The following is a 17,222-nucleotide window of genomic DNA, read 5'->3' as shown; positions in this document are numbered from 1 at the left end:
CTTTTCAATTTGTACGTCTGCCCTTTGGCTGACCTGATCCAAGAGTTTGGGCTAACGTTTTACACCTATACCGATGATACTCAGATTCATTTTTGGCTAAATTCCCCAAAAAGTGACCCACCATCCCAACTGAGGAAATGTCTGATAGCAGTAGGGGATTTGATGGAAAATAACTGGCTGAAGTTGAACAGTGCAAAGACTGAGGTCATGGTGATGGGTGACACTGAATCACAGGCATCCTGGACTGATGTCTGTGGGATGTCTTAACCCACTAGTCCAAGCCCCGCAAAATCACTGTGCATTGCTTGCAGCAGAAACATCATCATGGCCGCCGGAAAGCATGCTGCTCACTAGAAATCACCAGAAAGTGCACAGTGAAAATCTGAAAAATAGGCCACCATCTACTTTTGCCTATGTCAGTGGTAACACAGGAGACTAATGCCAAAACCCATCATTTGGATGCCCACAGAGCAAAATCATTGCAAAAGAAACAGGGCTGTTTGAAAAATCTGTTTTTATTTGGTGTCAAATTTGCAAAAATCATGGCTCACAAACCACCCAAAAAGATCCAACCTCCTTGTTGGGTGGTCCACATCATTCTACTGCAAGAATCTACATATATATATAAGGTCCACAGAAGTATATGTTATCTGAACAAAGTCCACTTTTGAGGATTGCTTGTTGGAAGAAATCTGTCAAAAATGGGTGTAATACCGTTACTCACCTCTATCAGAAGCCGGCGATTTAAACGCATCTTGTGTAAATTTGTACAATGAACCCAAACTATGCCAAAGAAAAACTTGCTGTCAGAAGCCTAAGAGGTGGATACAATTCAAAACTATATTCTGAAAAGGCTTGACGTAAGAGATTGTTTGATGCATGTGATAAAAAGGAGAGTTATATTATAAGACCATTTTTAGACATTGGGTTTAAGAATTAAAGTTTCACACACTGTACTTCAAACAAATTCCACACCTCCTCCCTGAACAAAGGAAACTTCCCCCTGCCCTTGGCTAAGAGATTGACAGGCTGTTGTGAAAAGGAACTAGGAGGGGCACCCTGGCCTGTTGCTCTGAGTGCAGACAAAGGAGTCCTTGGGCTGAAAGAAATGCTAATTCGGGTGTGACTGACAACAAACTGCTCTGGCAGGAAGAAGGACATGTGACCCTCTGAGTCAGCCCAGCTTTAGAGGCATACCAGACTGAGAATGTGGATTGGACATTGGATTAAATATATGTTTAAGGAAAATACTTCTACAATATTGTCCGGAACTGACAAAAATGTGAAACTTTGAGATTCTTAAAATGAAAAATTTGCTTGTAGTATTAACAAGTTGTGCATATTGTAAATATGTCTTTTATGAAAAATAAGATATACTGTACAGAGACAAAGGGGAGGGTTTTCCCCTAAGCCATAAACATGACACTTGATGACACAGTATGACACACTACTCCCTTCTCAAATCAGGGGACAGGGAATCCTATGACCTATCAGATCCTTAGAGGGTTGGGCATAGAGAATCAGCCTCCCCACCCACTTTGGAAATACATACATAGGGACTGCTCAGGACAGACAAGAAACACACACTTTCCACTCTTCAAACTGATTTCTTGGCAAAGCACCCTGCAGGAAGACTCCAGAATCCAGGAAGGTCCAGGCTCCAGACTTAGAATCCAGACTCCAGAACTTTGAAGCAGAAAGGCCCAATCGCAAATGTTGAACCCTTTTCAGCATGCCTTTAAAATCTAGCAACCTGAGTTAACCCCTAAACTTCCACGGGGCCTAACCAAACCATTCAACAGCCTGGCTGAGCTGTTTTGCTATTCTAGCTAAGAACCATGTGCTAGAACCCAAATCAAGACCCAGAGAGCAGAGCTGAACCCAGAACCCGTCAGATCCAGTCCAAGAGGGTGCGCATACCGCAGTGCTGTTCTGAGAGCAGAACCCAGTGCCTGAGACCTGTCCCGTGGCGAGAGAATCCCAGCTGTATAGTCTGTGATAATTGTAGCGATAATCATCTATGTGCTGATATTTTTTCAAGTGTCTTGATGCACAACAATCAGAGCGGAAGGCGCCCTGTTTCTGGTGGTTGTCCCGTTGGGTATCTTGTAGTTTCATAGCCTTAGTATAAATCCATATTGATTCCAAATCTTTAAAGCGTAATCTGTCATTTTGAAATCTTGACTTTATTTCTGAAAAATCTACCTTCACAAAAACCTCTGTAACTTTCTAATTCCTTATAGTTTTGCTGTAATCGTGTTTCCCGCACTCGGAAAAGTTGCAGTGAATTTGCAATTTGGTTCAATTTCACCACATGTCAAAATAGCTGTTTCTTGTTTTCAACTGCTGAAATTCGTTTTCAATCTGACAATCATTCAAAAATCATTGCTAGTGTTGACCTGAACCAATCCAAAGTAATTTCACTAATTCTGAATCCATTTAGCGAATTAAAATCATTTTTAGCATTTCTTTCCCATTCATTGCCAACCACATTTAAAAGTGATTGACCTGTTTTTAAATCATATCTGTTCTCTCTAAGCTTGCTGGGAGAACTGGGATTGAACTACATTGTTGATTAATATTCCTGAAACCTGTGTGCCCTCATTCCATCTCTCCATATTGCATACTGGGGGGAGTGAATAATAACAGGGGGAAAGAGTGATCATATTGTCTTTTGTTGAAATCATATCAAGTTTTATTTCTGTTTTGCATTTCTCCTGTCTTGCATTTCCTTGAACCCATACAAAGTATTATCTGCTACCTTATCCTTCCTATTCCTACTCCTAAGTGATTAAAGAGATTTTTGATATTGTAATATTATCCTCACTGATTACTGTTCATATTCATAAGTGTGCTATTCAGATATTGTTCCTATTCTTAAAAGTGTGATATATATATATATTGTTCAATTCTTCAAATAAACCTTTTAATTTGAAAAACAAACCACCTTCTTGGCTCAGTGAGGTCGAGGAGATTCAAAGAGAGGGGCATTATATAAGGGTTCATCATCCAGATTTAAAGAACTTTTGACATACAAATATATAAATAAGGGTTTCCATTGGGCATCCCATACTAGGCATTGACTTAGTTGGAATGCTGGATTGAAGTCACTTAAATGTCTTCTGGCCAGGGTCACTGGGTCCACGTCTGGTTCCTGTTAATTCAGTAAAAAGCCTAGGCATTAAAGTTCAGGCCTCGGGCTCTCCGGAACTGCAAATTGCATATGTCTGCAATTCTATGTTTGTCAAGTTAAACATTTTGAGGAAGACTTTGTCTTTTCTCCCCTTAGAGTCTTGCGTTAAGGTGGTTGCCACCTCAAAACTGGGGGGCATTGATTACTGCAATGGCATCTATTTGGCCAACCAGCTTTTCAGATCCTCAAACTGCAGCTACTGCAGCATGGGGCTGCCCGTTGGGGATTAGGAGTGGGTTGGATGTCCCACTCTGCTGATCTTCTCCATCAACTGAACTGGCTCCAGGTGCATAGACGCATCAAGTTTAAGACGCTGTGAATTACGCCCAGGAGTATCTGCCGACTAAGCTTATCGCGTACGTTTCCGCCAGGTGTCTTTGGTCTGAATCCCAGAAGCTCCTGATGGTCCCCCGTTTCCAAAATGATCAGATTGGTGGCCGTGCCTTTTCAAGTCTTTCCCCTGGCATTTGTAACAGGCTTCCAGATGGCCTACGCAGTATTGATGATCATCTGCTATTTCAGTAAGCCCTGAAGATGCACCTTTTCTAGAATCTGTATCAGCTTAATCGGTTTACTTTGAGTGTTGTTTAGCTGCCCACAATGTTTTCTTAGCGCCTAGATGCCGTTGGCCTTAGTTTGTGCTTTAAACATGTTTTTACATTACATTACATTGCTGTACATGTTGCACAAATATCTTTCTTTGGGGTCCACTAGCCATGGCCTTCGGCCTTGGCCACTGTACATATTGCACCAACATGTTTCTTTGGGGCCCACTAGCCATGTCCTTCAGCATTGCCCACTGTACTTGTTGCATGAATACGTTTGTTTGGGTCATTAGCCATGGTTTTCGTCCTTTGCAATTGTGTTGCACACATAAGTTTGTTTGGCCTATGGCTGTGGCCACTATACATGTTTTACAAAGAGGATTCTTTGTGGCCCACTAGCTATGGCCCTTGACCTCTGTATTTGTTGCACCAATACGTTTATTTTGGACCTAAAAGCCACGGGCTACAACTGTGGTCACTGTACAAGTTGCACCAATAGGTTTCGTTGGTGCCCACTGTCAATGGCCTTCAGCCATGGCCACTATACATGTTGCACCAATAAGATTCTTTGGCCATAACCAGTGCTGACATACCTTCATACATTACTTTCGGGTCCACTAACTATGGCCAATGGCTGTGGCCACCCTACACGTTGCACCAATAGGTTTCTTTGGGGCTTGCTAGCCATGGCCTTTGGCCACGACCAGTGGCCACAGCCTTCAACCTTGGCCACTGGAAATGTTACAAGAATGTTTCCTTGAAGTTATTAGCCATGGCCTTCGAGAATGGCCAGTGACTATAGCCTTCGTGCATGGCCACTGTCCTTGTTGCACAAATAATTGCATTGGGGCCAACTAGCCATGGCCTATGGATGTAGCAACACTACATGTTGCACCAAGGTGTTTTTTGTGTACCCATTAGCCATGGACTTTGGCTGTGGCCCCTGTACATTTTGCACCACTACATTTATTTGTGTGCCACTAGCCATGGACTTCGGCCATGACCTATGGCCAGGGCCTTCGGCCATGACCACTGTACTTGTTGCAACAATAATGTTCTTTGGGAAAAACTAGCCATGACCTTTGGCAGTGGCCACTGTACATGTTGCACCAATATATTTCTTTGGGGCCCACTAGACATGGCCTTCGGCGATTACCAGTGATCAAGGCCTTTGTCCATGGCCACTGTACTTCTTGCAACAGAAAGTATCTTTGGGGCACTCTATCAATTTCATTTTGGTTGTGGCCATTGCAGAGGTTGCACCAATAGGTTTCTATGGGGTTAGTGGACACAGCCTTCTCCTTTGGACACTGTACTTGTTGCAACACTAAGTTTCTTTGGGACCACTAGCTATCGCCTTTGTCCATGAGCAGTGACCACGACTTTCGTCCATGGCCACTGTCCATGTGGAACCAATAGGTTCCTTTGGTGCCCACTAGCCATGGCCTTCAGCAGTGGTTACTGCACATATTGCATCTATAGGTTTCTTTGGTGCCCACTACCCATGACCTTCGGCCATGGCCACTGTAAATGTTGCACAAATGCATTTCAATGGGGCCCAGTAGCCATGCCCTTTAGCCATGACCAGTAGCCACTGCCTCTGGCCATGCCAACTGTACATGTTGCACCAATTGGTTTATTTAGGGCGCACTAGCAATGGTCTTCACCCAAGGCCACTGTATATGTTGTACAAAAAAGAAGGTGGGTGAGGCACGCACTCCCGGTCCTGGTCAATTTAACCTGTTGTCAAAAATATAAGTAGCTGGGTCAAATCCCAAAATGGACAAAAATTCACAGGGTTAGATCCCTTCTGCTGCAAATCAGGTACTTAGTAATAACAGGGTTAGATCCCTTGCTGCAAATCAGGTACTCAGTAATAACAGGGTTAGATCCCTCGGCTGCATTTCTGTGGTCTGTAGTTGTTCTCCTCCTAGCGCATTCTTATCTCAAATAATCATCAGGGAGGCTGTTGAGCAGGTGTCTAATTAGACTCAAAGGATTCTGGTAGCTATAGTGAAAACGTTTTTTTCTGTTCAGGTGACCAGCAACCGACACCCCTCCAAAGCACAAGTCCTTCCCAAATTTGGGGGAGGGGAGAGAACCATCTTTATGATTCTCCAAAGTGGGGCACAGTCACCCCGTGGCGCTGCCTCTGGAGCCCGGGACTCCCATAGCATTCAGTACAAAAAAGAAGGTGGGTGAGGCGCGCACTCCCGGTCCTGGTCAATTGAACCTGTTGTAAAAAATAGGTAGCTGGGTTAAATCCCAAAATGGACACAAATTCACAGGGTTAGATCCCTTCTGCTGCAAATCAGGTACTTAGTAATAACAGGGTTAGATCCCTCGGCTGCATTTCTGTGGTCTGTAGTTGTTCTCCTCCTAGCGCTTTCTTATCTCAAATAATCATCAGGGAGGCTGTTGAGCAGGTGTGTCTAATTAGACTCAAAGGATTCTGGTAGCTTTAGCTTTAGCTACCAGAATCCTTTGAGTCTAATTAGACACACCTGCTCAACAGCCTCCCTGATGATTATTTGAGATAAGAAAGCGCTAGGAGGAGAACAACTACAGACCACAGAAATGCAGCCGAGGGATCTAACCCTGTTATTACTGAGTACCTGATTTGCAGCAAGGGATCTAACCCTGTTATTACTAAGTACCTGATTTGCAGCAGAAGGGATCTAACCCTGTGAATTTTTGTCCATTTTGGGATTTAACCCAGCTACTTATTTTTTACAACAGGTTCAATTGACCAGGACCGGGAGTGCGCGCCTCACCCACCTTCTTTTTTGTACTGAATGCTACGGGAGTCCCGGGCTCCAGAGGCAGCGCCACGGGGTGACTGTGCCCCACTTTGGAGAATCATAAAGATGGTTCTCTCCCCTCCCCCAAATTTGGGAAGGACTTGTGCTTTGGAGGGGTGTCGGTTGCTGGTCACCTGAACAGAAAAAAACGTTTTCACTACAGCTACCAGAATCCTTTGAGTCTAATTAGCTTTCACTACAGCTACCAGAATCCTTTGAGTCTAATTAGACACACCTGCTCAACAGCCTCCCTGATGATTATTTGAGATAAGAAAGCGCTAGGAGGAGAACAACTACAGACCACAGAAATGCAGCCGAGGGATCTAACCCTGTTATTACTGAGTACCTGATTTGCAGCAAGGGATCTAACCCTGTTATTACTAAGTACCTGATTTGCAGCAGAAGGGATCTAACCCTGTGAATTTTTGTCCATTTTGGGATTTAACCCAGCTACTTATTTTTTACAACAGGTTCAATTGACCAGGACCGGGAGTGCGCGCCTCACCCACCTTCTTTTTTGTACTGAATGCTATGGGAGTCCCGGGCTCCAGAGGCAGCGCCACGGGGTGACTGTGCCCCACTTTGGAGAATCATAAAGATGGTTCTCTCCCCTCCCCCAAATTTGGGAAGGACTTGTGCTTTGGAGGGGTGTCGGTTGCTGGTCACCTGAACAGAAAAAAACGTTTTCACTACAGCTACCAGAATCCTTTGAGTCTAATTAGACACACCTGCTCAACAGCCTCCCTGATGATTATTTGAGATAAGAAAGCACTAGGAGGAGAACAACTACAGACCACATAAATGCAGCCGAGGGATCTAACCCTGTTATTACTGAGTACCTGATTTGCAGCAAGGGATCTAACCCTGTTATTACTAAGTACCTGATTTGCAGCAGAAGGGATCTAACCCTGTGAATTTTTGTCCATTTTGGGATTTGACCCAGCTACTTATATTTTTGACAACAGGTTAAATTGACCAGGACCGGGAGTGCGCGCCTCACCCACCTTCTTTTTTGTACTGTATGCTATGGGAGTCCCGGGCTCCAGAGGCAGCGCCACGGGGTGACTGTGCCCCACTTTGGAGAATCATAAAGATGGTTCTCTCCCCTCCCCCAAATTTGGGAAGGACTTGTGCTTTGGAGGGGTGTCGGTTGCTGGTCACCTGAACAGAAAAAAACGTTTTCACTATAGCTACCAGAATCCTTTGAGTCTAATTAGACACCTGCTCAACAGCCTCCCTGATGATTATTTGAGATAAGAATGCGCTAGGAGGAGAACAACTACAGACCACAGAAATGCAGCCGAGGGATCTAACCCTGTTATTACTGAGTACCTGATTTGCAGCAAGGGATCTAACCCTGTTATTACTAAGTACCTGATCTGCAGCAGAAGGGATCTAACCCTGTGAATTTTTGTCCATTTTGGGATTTAACCCAGCTACTTATTTTTTACAACAGGTTCAATTGACCAGGACCGGGAGTGCGCGCCTCACCCACCTTCTTTTTTGTACTGAACACTGTATATGTTGAACAAATATGTTTCTTTGGGGCCCACTAGCCACAGCCTATGACCATGGCCACTTTACATATTGCGCCAATAGGATTCTTTGGTGCCCACTAGCCACGCCCTTTGGCCGTGGCCACTGTACATGTTGCACCAATACATTTCTTTGGGGCACACAAGTCATGGCCTTTGCCCGTGGATACTGTACATGGTGTGCAAATAAGATTATTTATGTCCCACCCAACATGGCCTTCAGCAATGACCAGTGACCACATCCTTCGCTTTTGGCCATTGTACTTGTTGCACAAATACGTTTCTTTGGAATCTCTAGCCAAGGCCATCAGCAATGACCAGTGGCCACGGCCTTCATCCTTCTCCACTGTACTGGTTGCATGAATGATTTTCTTAGGGGTTCACTAGCCATGGCCTATGACTGTGGCCCCTGTACATGTTGTACTAATAGGATTCTTTGATGCCCACTAGCCATTGTGTCGTCCCTGGCCACTGTACATGTTGCACCAATCCCTTTATTTGGGTCCCACTAACCATGGTATTCAGCCATGACCATTGTACATTTTGCACCAATAAGTTCCTTTGGTGTCCAATAGTTATGGCCTTCAGCAGTGACCACTGTACATGTTCCAACAATGTTTCTTTGGAGACCACTACCCATGCCCTTCGACCATGACCATTGGCCATGACCAAAGGCTGTACCAACTATACAAGTTGCACCAATAGGTTTCTCTGGGGCCCACTATTTATGGCCTTCAGCCATGGCCACTGTATGTGTTGCACCAATACATTTATTTTGGCCCACTAGCCATGGTCTTTGGCCATGACCAGCTGCCATAGCGTTTGGCCCACGGAATTCCCCTGATAGTCTGAAAACATTTGAAAATCCAAACCTCTTCCCACTCCTCTCAGGCACTCAAGTGACCCCTCTGTTTTTCATAATTCTCCCACTCACATCCACTCCTTTTTCTCTCTGCCATATCCCCTTTTCACTCTTTGGTTCGTTTGATGCCAAGCACTTCTTCAGTTGTAGTTGAGAGAATCTTGTGAGATTCCCCTGGTAGTCCAACGATAATCTGAAAATGTTTGAACTGTAACTGGCTCACCAGACCACTCCCAGCTCTTCAATTTAATTGTTGCATGAATTTGTTTTTTTGGGGTCACTAGTCATGCCTTTCAACCATTGGCAGTGGCCATGGCCTTCATCCTTGCCCACTGTTCTTTTTGCACAAATATGTTTCTTTCCGGCCCACTCTACATGCTGCACCAATAACTTATTGCACCAATAAGATTCTTTGAGGCCCACTAGCCATGGCCTACAGCCTTGGCCACTATCCATGTTGCACCATTAGGTCTCTTTGGTGACCACTAGCCATGGCCTTGCTTCAGCCATGGCCACTGCGCTCGTTGAACCAGTATGATTCTTTGGGGCTCACTAGCTATGGCCAGTGACCACTGCCTTCACCCATGGCCACTGTAGTTGTTACACAAATACGTTTCTTGGTGTCATTAGCCATGGCCTTTGGCAAAGGCCAGTGGCCATGGCCTTCGACCATGGACACTGTACTTATTGCACAAAATATTTTCTTTGCGGCCCAATAGCCACAGCCTATGGCCATGTCCACGGTAGATGTTTCAATGGTTGCTTTATTTTGGGCCCTCTACTCATGGCCTTCAGCGATGACCAGTGGCCACGGCCGTCGGCCATAGCCACTGTACTTGTTGCAACCATATGTTTCTTTTGGGCCCAATAGACATGGACTTCAGCCCTGACCACTATACATGTTGAACCAAGAGGTTCCTTTGGGGCCCAATAGCCATGCCCTTCAGCCGTGGCCACTGCACATGTTGCACCAATCGGTATCTTTGGTGCCCAATAGCCATGGCCTTGAGCAGAGGCCACTGTACATGTTGCACTAATACCTTTCTTTGGGCCCACTAGTCATGTTCTTTGGCCCTGACTAGTTGCCACAGCCTCCGACCTTCCCAGCTGTACATGTTGCACCAATAGGTTTCTTTGGGTCCCACTAGCTATGGCGTTTGGCTGTGGCCACTGTACATGTTTCACCAATATTTTTCTTTTGGGGCCCATTAGTCATTGGCCCTCAATACAAGTCAGGCGTTAAGGGTTTAACGGCGCCGTCGGCGCCGTTAACCCTTAACGCCTGATTCACACTTTAACTCCTGCTTTTTGCAGGCGTTAAAGTCCAAGGTGCTAAGCGACCTTGGTGCTAATTACGGCACCGTAATTTACGGTGCCGTAATTAGCGCCTTCCCCATCCCCATTATGCCCTATGGGGCAAAAATTGGAATGGGGAAGGGCAAATGGTGAATGGGGAATTACCGCCCCACTCACCTTGGAATGGGGCAGTAATTCCGCCATCCACCGTGGCGGAATCCGGCAAGGACCATGGTGCTAATAGCACCATGGTCCACCGCCTGACTTGTAATGAGGGCCATTGTCTTCAGTAATGACCAGTGGCAACTGTAGCATTCGGCCTCTGGCCATGTCAACTGTACATGTTGCACTAATAGGTTTCTATGGGGCCCAATAGCTATGGATTTTGGCCGTGGCCAGAGTACATTTTGTACAAATACGTTTCTTTGAGGCCCACTAGCCATGGCATTACACCCGTTGCGACTGTACATCTTGCACCAATAGGATTCTTTGGTGCCCACTAGACTTAGCCTTCGTCTGAGTCCACTGTGCATTTTGCACCAATCGGTTTCTTTTAGGCCCAGTAGTCATTGCCTGCGTCCATGACCAGTGGCCATGAACTTTGGCCTTGGCCCCCATACATGTTGCATCAATAGGTTTCTTTGGTGCCCACTAACCATGGCCTTAGGCTGTGTCCACTGTACATATTGCACCAATAGGGTTCTTTGGGGCCCACTAGCCATGACCTTGGGCGATGATCAGTGGCCACTGCATTTGGCCCGCAGGATTCCCCCATATTCCCCCGATAATCTGAAAACATTTGAAAATCCAAATCTCTTCCCAGACCTCTCAGGCACTCACCAAGTGCCCCCCCCTCCTCTTTCCATCATCCTCCCACTACCCTCAGCTACTTTTCTCCTCCCTGGACCTCTCCCACTTCCCCCCTTTCACTCTTTGGTTTGTGAGAGAACTTTGCCTTTGATTTTCCAAGTGTGTCGTCAGTTGTATCCATGGGAATCTAGTGAGATTCTCCTAGTATTCCCATGACAATCCAAACATTTTTGAACTGTAACTTGCTCCACAGACGACCCCCAACCCGCAAATTTACTTGTTGCATAAATAATGGTCTTTGGGGCCACTAGCCATGGCCATCGTCCCTGGCCACTGTACATGTTGAGCCAATAGGTTTCTTTGGTGCCCACTAGACATGGGCTATGGCTGTGGCCAGGGTACATGTTGCTCCAGCAAGCTTTTTTGGGGCTTACTAGACATGGACTTCTTCCTTTGCCACTGTACTTGTTGCGCAAATCATTTTCATCGGGTCCCACTAGCTATGGCCTTTGTCCATGGCCACTGTACTTGTGGCACCAATTATTTTCTTTCGGGCCCACTAGCCATGGCCTTCAGCAGTGGCTGCTGTACATGTTGCACAGATATGTTTCTTTGGGGCCCACTAGACATGTCCTTTGGCCATGTCGAGTGGCTATGGCCTTTTCACCCACGGGATTCCCCCGGTATTCCCTGATAATCTGAAAACATTTGAAAATCCAAACATCTTGCCAGTCCTATCAGACACTCACCAAGTGCCACCCTTCTCTTTCCATCATCCTCCAACTGCCCAGCTGTTTTCCCCTGCCTGGACCTTTCCCACTTCCCCCTTTCACTCTTTGGTTTGTGTAACCGTATTGCTTTTCCAAGCACGCTTTCAGTTGTATCTGTCGGAATCTAGCAAGATTCCCCAGGTATTCCCCTGATAATCCAAACATGTTTGAATTGTAACTGGCTCCACGGACCACCCCCCAACACTTCAATTTACTTGTTGCATGAATAATTTTCTTTGGGACCATGAGCCATACCCATCGACTTTGGCCACTGTATTTGATTTGTTGCATGAATACATTTCTTTGGTGCCCACTAGCCATGGCCTTCAGAAGTGGCCACTGTACATGTTGCTGCAATAATTTTCTTTGGGGTCCACTAGCCCTGCCCTTCGGCCATGACCATTGACCATGGCCTTCGGCTGTGCCGACTATACATGTTGCACCAATAGGTTTCACTCGGGCCTACTAGTTATGGCATTCAGCCATGGCCACTGTACAGCCATGTTGCACAAATAGGTTTCTTTGGGGCCAACTAGACACAGTGTACAGCCGTGACCACTGTGCATGTTGCAACAATTGGTTTTGTTGGTGCCCACTAGCCATGGTCATCAGACGTGGCCACTGTACATGTTGCTCCAATAAGTTTCTTTGGTGCCCGCTAGTCCTGCCTTTCGGCCCTAAACAGTTGCCATAGCCTGCATCTGTGCCGAATGTGCATGTTTATTTATTTTATCTTATTTATTGGGTTGTTATAATGCACCTATTCACAATGTGTTTCAAGGCACAAAACAAGACAAGGGGGGAACAGGGATGGCAAAACGGAAATGGTCCTACTAGGCCTTGTGACACTAGGATTGTGCAAGTGCAGTATAGAAGTGCAAGGGAGGGGGGGGTGTCGGAGGTTTAAGCGGGTGCCTGAGGAGGCCAGGTGGACAGAACCCATGGAGAAGAGAGTGCAGGGGCAGAAAGCTCCATGTGCTAATTGTGAGGAATGAGCTGGAAGCTCTAAGGGGGTGCACCCCCAGCCAGGCAAGTGCAGGTTGGGGGACGGGGGTCAATGGAGACCAAGTGCAGGAGTAGACTGGTATGGGAGGGCCTTTTTTTCCCTGTAAGAATCTGAAGGAACCAGGCTACCAGTCAAGAGGCAGAGGGAGGGAACACTTAGCAGGGGAGGAGGAGACGGAAGGACAAAGTAAAAAGGAGGTTCTTGAGAAGCTTCCAGAACTTAAGGAGAACGGGCTCAAGTCTGAGAGGGCCAGTGAGGTCTTTCCAGAAGAGCCACCTGCAGAGGAAAAAGATCTACGCCCGACTCTCTGCTTGGTGAAGCATCTGATCAGCAGAGATTTGGAAGTTGAAGACTGAAGGGCTCTAGCGGGGTTTTTTTTTAGGAAGAGAGATTTGGAGGTAGCCTGGTCCCAGGCCCAAGAAATCCTTGTGGATGAATTGGACAGTTTTGAACTTGATCCTCGCAGCAACCGGGAGCCAGTCGAAAGATTGTAGGGCTGGAGAGATTTGGTCCCTGGGCTTGAGGCCAAGGATACATATTGCAGTCCTATTCTGGATTAGTTGAAGGGGCGAAGGGAGGATTTAAGAAGGTTGAGGCAGAGGCTGTTACATTAGTCCAGCCTGGAGAGGACGCGAGCTCTGGAGACATTGACCTTATAGGGGAGGGTGAAGAAAGGAAGAATGCCTCTGAGGAGGTGAAGCGGAAAGTGAGCCTTCTTGGCAAGGTCTGTGGTGTGAGGAGAGAAGGAGAGAGAGCAGTCAAAGATGATGCCCATTCTCCCCGATTTTTTTTGCCCTGGCGATAAACCAATGACCGACCACATCAGAGCACCCATTCACGCAGGGGATACGGTTGAGAGAAACCCCCGAGAATATTTCGCTTTATGTGGGTGATGTTATTATTCATCAGGGACCCCTCCATCCACCTGGATCCAATCTTGCGCGACATCACTCGTATAGGTATACACTATGTTTTCACTATCAATTACAGCAAATCTGAACTCTTCCCCCTCACCAGCTCCACTCAGCAACCTACCCCCGAGTATCCACTCTGCTGGGCACCCGATGGGATTAAATACCTGGGGGACAAGGTTTCCCTGTCCAGGGACACATTGCTAACAGACCACTACCTACGGGGTAATCCTGTCCTCACAAATTAAAGTCTGCAATAACTTCTTGCAGTCATGTTTTATACCTTCCCAGGCGAGCCCTGGAGCGTACATCTACTTACTCTTACCAAGGGCTTTGATCATAGACAGGCAATCCAGCAATCTGGCACTGTCGCATATACAGCACAGTGGATCACAAGCAGATACTTCCAATACCTTTGTGTCTGCAGATTTGAGAACACAAGGAATTACCTGGAGCAGAGAAACCCCTCTACTGCTTCTAGGAAAGGGAGACTTGTACACAAAAGGCCCCAGAAGAAGGTTTTGACTCTTAATAACCGAAACGTCAGTGATCCTCATGGCAAAATTCTTAGGACCACGTTCAAGGACCACACCAAATTTTCTTCATTTCTCTATAGACGTCGACCAGTCTCGCTTGGTCTTGGATCAGTCCTTTCTGGTCAGTCCACAAAGCGCCAGACACAGACAGACTTAACAGTTTATAATCTGTCTGAGCCCCTCCTGGGCACACTACTAGCACTAGGCGCCAAAAGACTGTACCTCTTCTAGCCCTTTTGGCCCATACTGCTTGGATTAAAGAAAGCAGAATTCTGGATGCAGCACTTTACAGAATAAGAACTATGAGATTGTGACCCATTTGAAGTTATATTGTGTTCATCTCCTGTCACTCTCTAACGATTGTATGCATATGGTATTTGCTTACCTTCTATATCTGTAATTGACTGTGTTCTGCACTGTTCACCATTTTGCACATTGTCACTACTTTTACTTGTTGTTATGTTAAAAAAAATCATGTTGTTTTTTTAACATTGTTTGAGAAGAAAACGTATATAAAGCTACATGAATAATCAAAATAATAAAAAGGCTTATGTAGACTAACCTCCGAAGGTGGCTGTTTCTTCCCCCCACAATGAGTATTAATTACCACTGTCTGGGTCTTTCAGGAATGTATAAATCATGACTGCAAGAAGTTATTGCAGACTTTAATTTGTGAGGACAGGATTACCCCAAATGTATACATTTACTCTTCAGCCCATGATATCCTGTCCGATTTAGGGCAGACAACTACCTGGCTGCGGCACAGCAGGCTGAAGCCAAAATGAGGCGATGGCGTACCCTTCCACTGTCCCTTGCTGGGAGGGACTCACTTATCAAGATGATACTGCTCCCCAGCTGTTGTACATATTCAGTAATGTCCCCGTCTGGCCAGGGAAGAAATACTTTACAAGACTGCACAAACTGTACGCGCAGTTCTTATGGCACTCAGGCGCTGTGTGCAAAAAATGTTCTGACATGACACTCCCTTACTATAGAGGGGGGTTCACCGCCCCCGACCTCCTGCGGTACTGGCTCGTGGCACAAGCGCAATTCGCTTCCTATTGGTATCCTGGCCCCCCTCCTCGTCCCCATGTTAAGCTGGAAATACTGGCGGCAGCAGGCACTAACGTAATGTCATTAATACTACACCGGCAATATGTACCGGATTCACCTATAGACCCGGTCGGGACCACTGTGCATGCTTGGGGACGAATATTCAAAGCATGTGCCGAACAGCAGCCATACTACAAGTGGCTCCCCGCCTGGAGGTTCCCGGGCTGGAAACAACACATGACACAGCCCTGGCGCGACATTGGGAGGCCCTGGGGTACCTCGCTCTAACAGACTTCTACCCGGAAGGGTGGTTTATAACTCCACAGACATGGAGGCCGGGCCACTCAGGTTCAGCATTGGAATATCTGCAATTCAATAGACATTGTGCCGCCTTCCAAACGGCCTGGCCTGGTTTCCCTAACAAACCCCTGGACTCCCCAGAGATTACCTACATTGCTAACTCGGGTGGCGCCCGCGGGGTGGTCTCTTCACTGTACAAGCTCTTGCAGATGAGTGCCCTGATCCAACCCCACTGGGCCCGGGATGTCTGGGCGGCCGAGTTGGATGTGGAGCTCACCAACCACTTATGGGGGAAAATGTGCTCACACACTAACAGTCTCCCTCAACTTTCGCTACTGAACCATACAATATAAACTGTTAAACAGATTGTACTATACCCTGCGCAGGATCTCCAGATTTGCACGAACCACCCTGCAACCCTGCCCTCGTTGTGGTACAGAGGGCGCTGATCATTTACACATCTTCTGGAAATGCCCGAGGTTGGCAGAACTCTGGGGCAAGATCCTGGACACACTATCCGAAATCAGCGACACTGTTATTGACCCAGACCCGATGGGTGTTTTGTTTGGGATGTGGCAAGCTGAGGGGGCCAAACAAATGGCTACATTTTTTAATGTGGGCTGCATCGTAGCCAAGAAGTGTGTGCTACAGAACTGGAAGAGCTCCTCTCCCCCCTCATTCCAGAAGTGGTTAAACCTACTCACCTGGTCCCGTAATTGTGAAGAGGAGTACATTAGTATGATTCCAGCTCGCTCCCGCCCCAAGAACATTTGGACTGCTTTCAACAGCTACCTCCATAACCTAGATGAGACCTCCTCCGTAGGTGGGTCTCCCCAGAACTCTCATAAAAGTGCTGATGCACTATGACACACCGTGATGCCTTACTTCCCACCTGTTATATCATGTTTTTGCTACCAATGTAGGTCCTTGATGCATGTATTGTACTCATTAGTTGCCCTGATGTATGTGTATGCTATATTCCTCTGCCAAAGAAAATAAAAGTAAAAATAAAAAAATAAAAATGATGCCACGTTTCTTTTTGCCTCAAAGGAGGGTAAGGTGAGGGTCCTCATGGAGGGTGGCCAGAGTGTAGGGGGAAAGGAGGGAGCTGGAATCCAAATGAGAATGATCTCTGTCTTACTGGCATTAAGGTAGAGATCGCTAGCAGTGCACCATGCCTGAATAGCAGAAAGTCGGATATGAGAGAGGAGGAGACAGAGAAGGGACACTTGAAAGAGAGTTGTGTGTCATCCGCATAACACTGGAAGCTGGGAGAGAAGGCAGAGATCAAATGGGCTAGGGGAATTAAAAGCCAAGGTGAGAGAAAAGAATTCTGAGAGACCCCACAGGTGGAGTGTGAGATGGAGGAGAGAAAAGGGCCCAGTTGAACCTGGGAAGGTTGTTCAGAGAGGAAGGAGGTCAGTCAGTTCAGAGCCAGGTCAGTGATGCCAAGGGTATCACAGAGCCAATGTATAAGCGTGGAATGATTGATCATATCAGATGCAAAGGAGAGATCAAGAAGGATGAGAATGGAAGGAAAGTTGGAGTCAAGATTAGAGAGCAGGTGTTGAGGAGTGAAGTTGTCATGCCTCTGGCAGCTCTAA

This window comes from Ambystoma mexicanum, chromosome 7q, assembly GCF_040938575.1.
Source record: "Ambystoma mexicanum isolate Mex_15411 chromosome 7q, UKY_AmexF1_1, whole genome shotgun sequence".
NCBI lineage: Eukaryota > Metazoa > Chordata > Amphibia > Caudata > Ambystomatidae > Ambystoma > Ambystoma mexicanum.
This window is presented reverse-complemented; position numbering follows the sequence as displayed.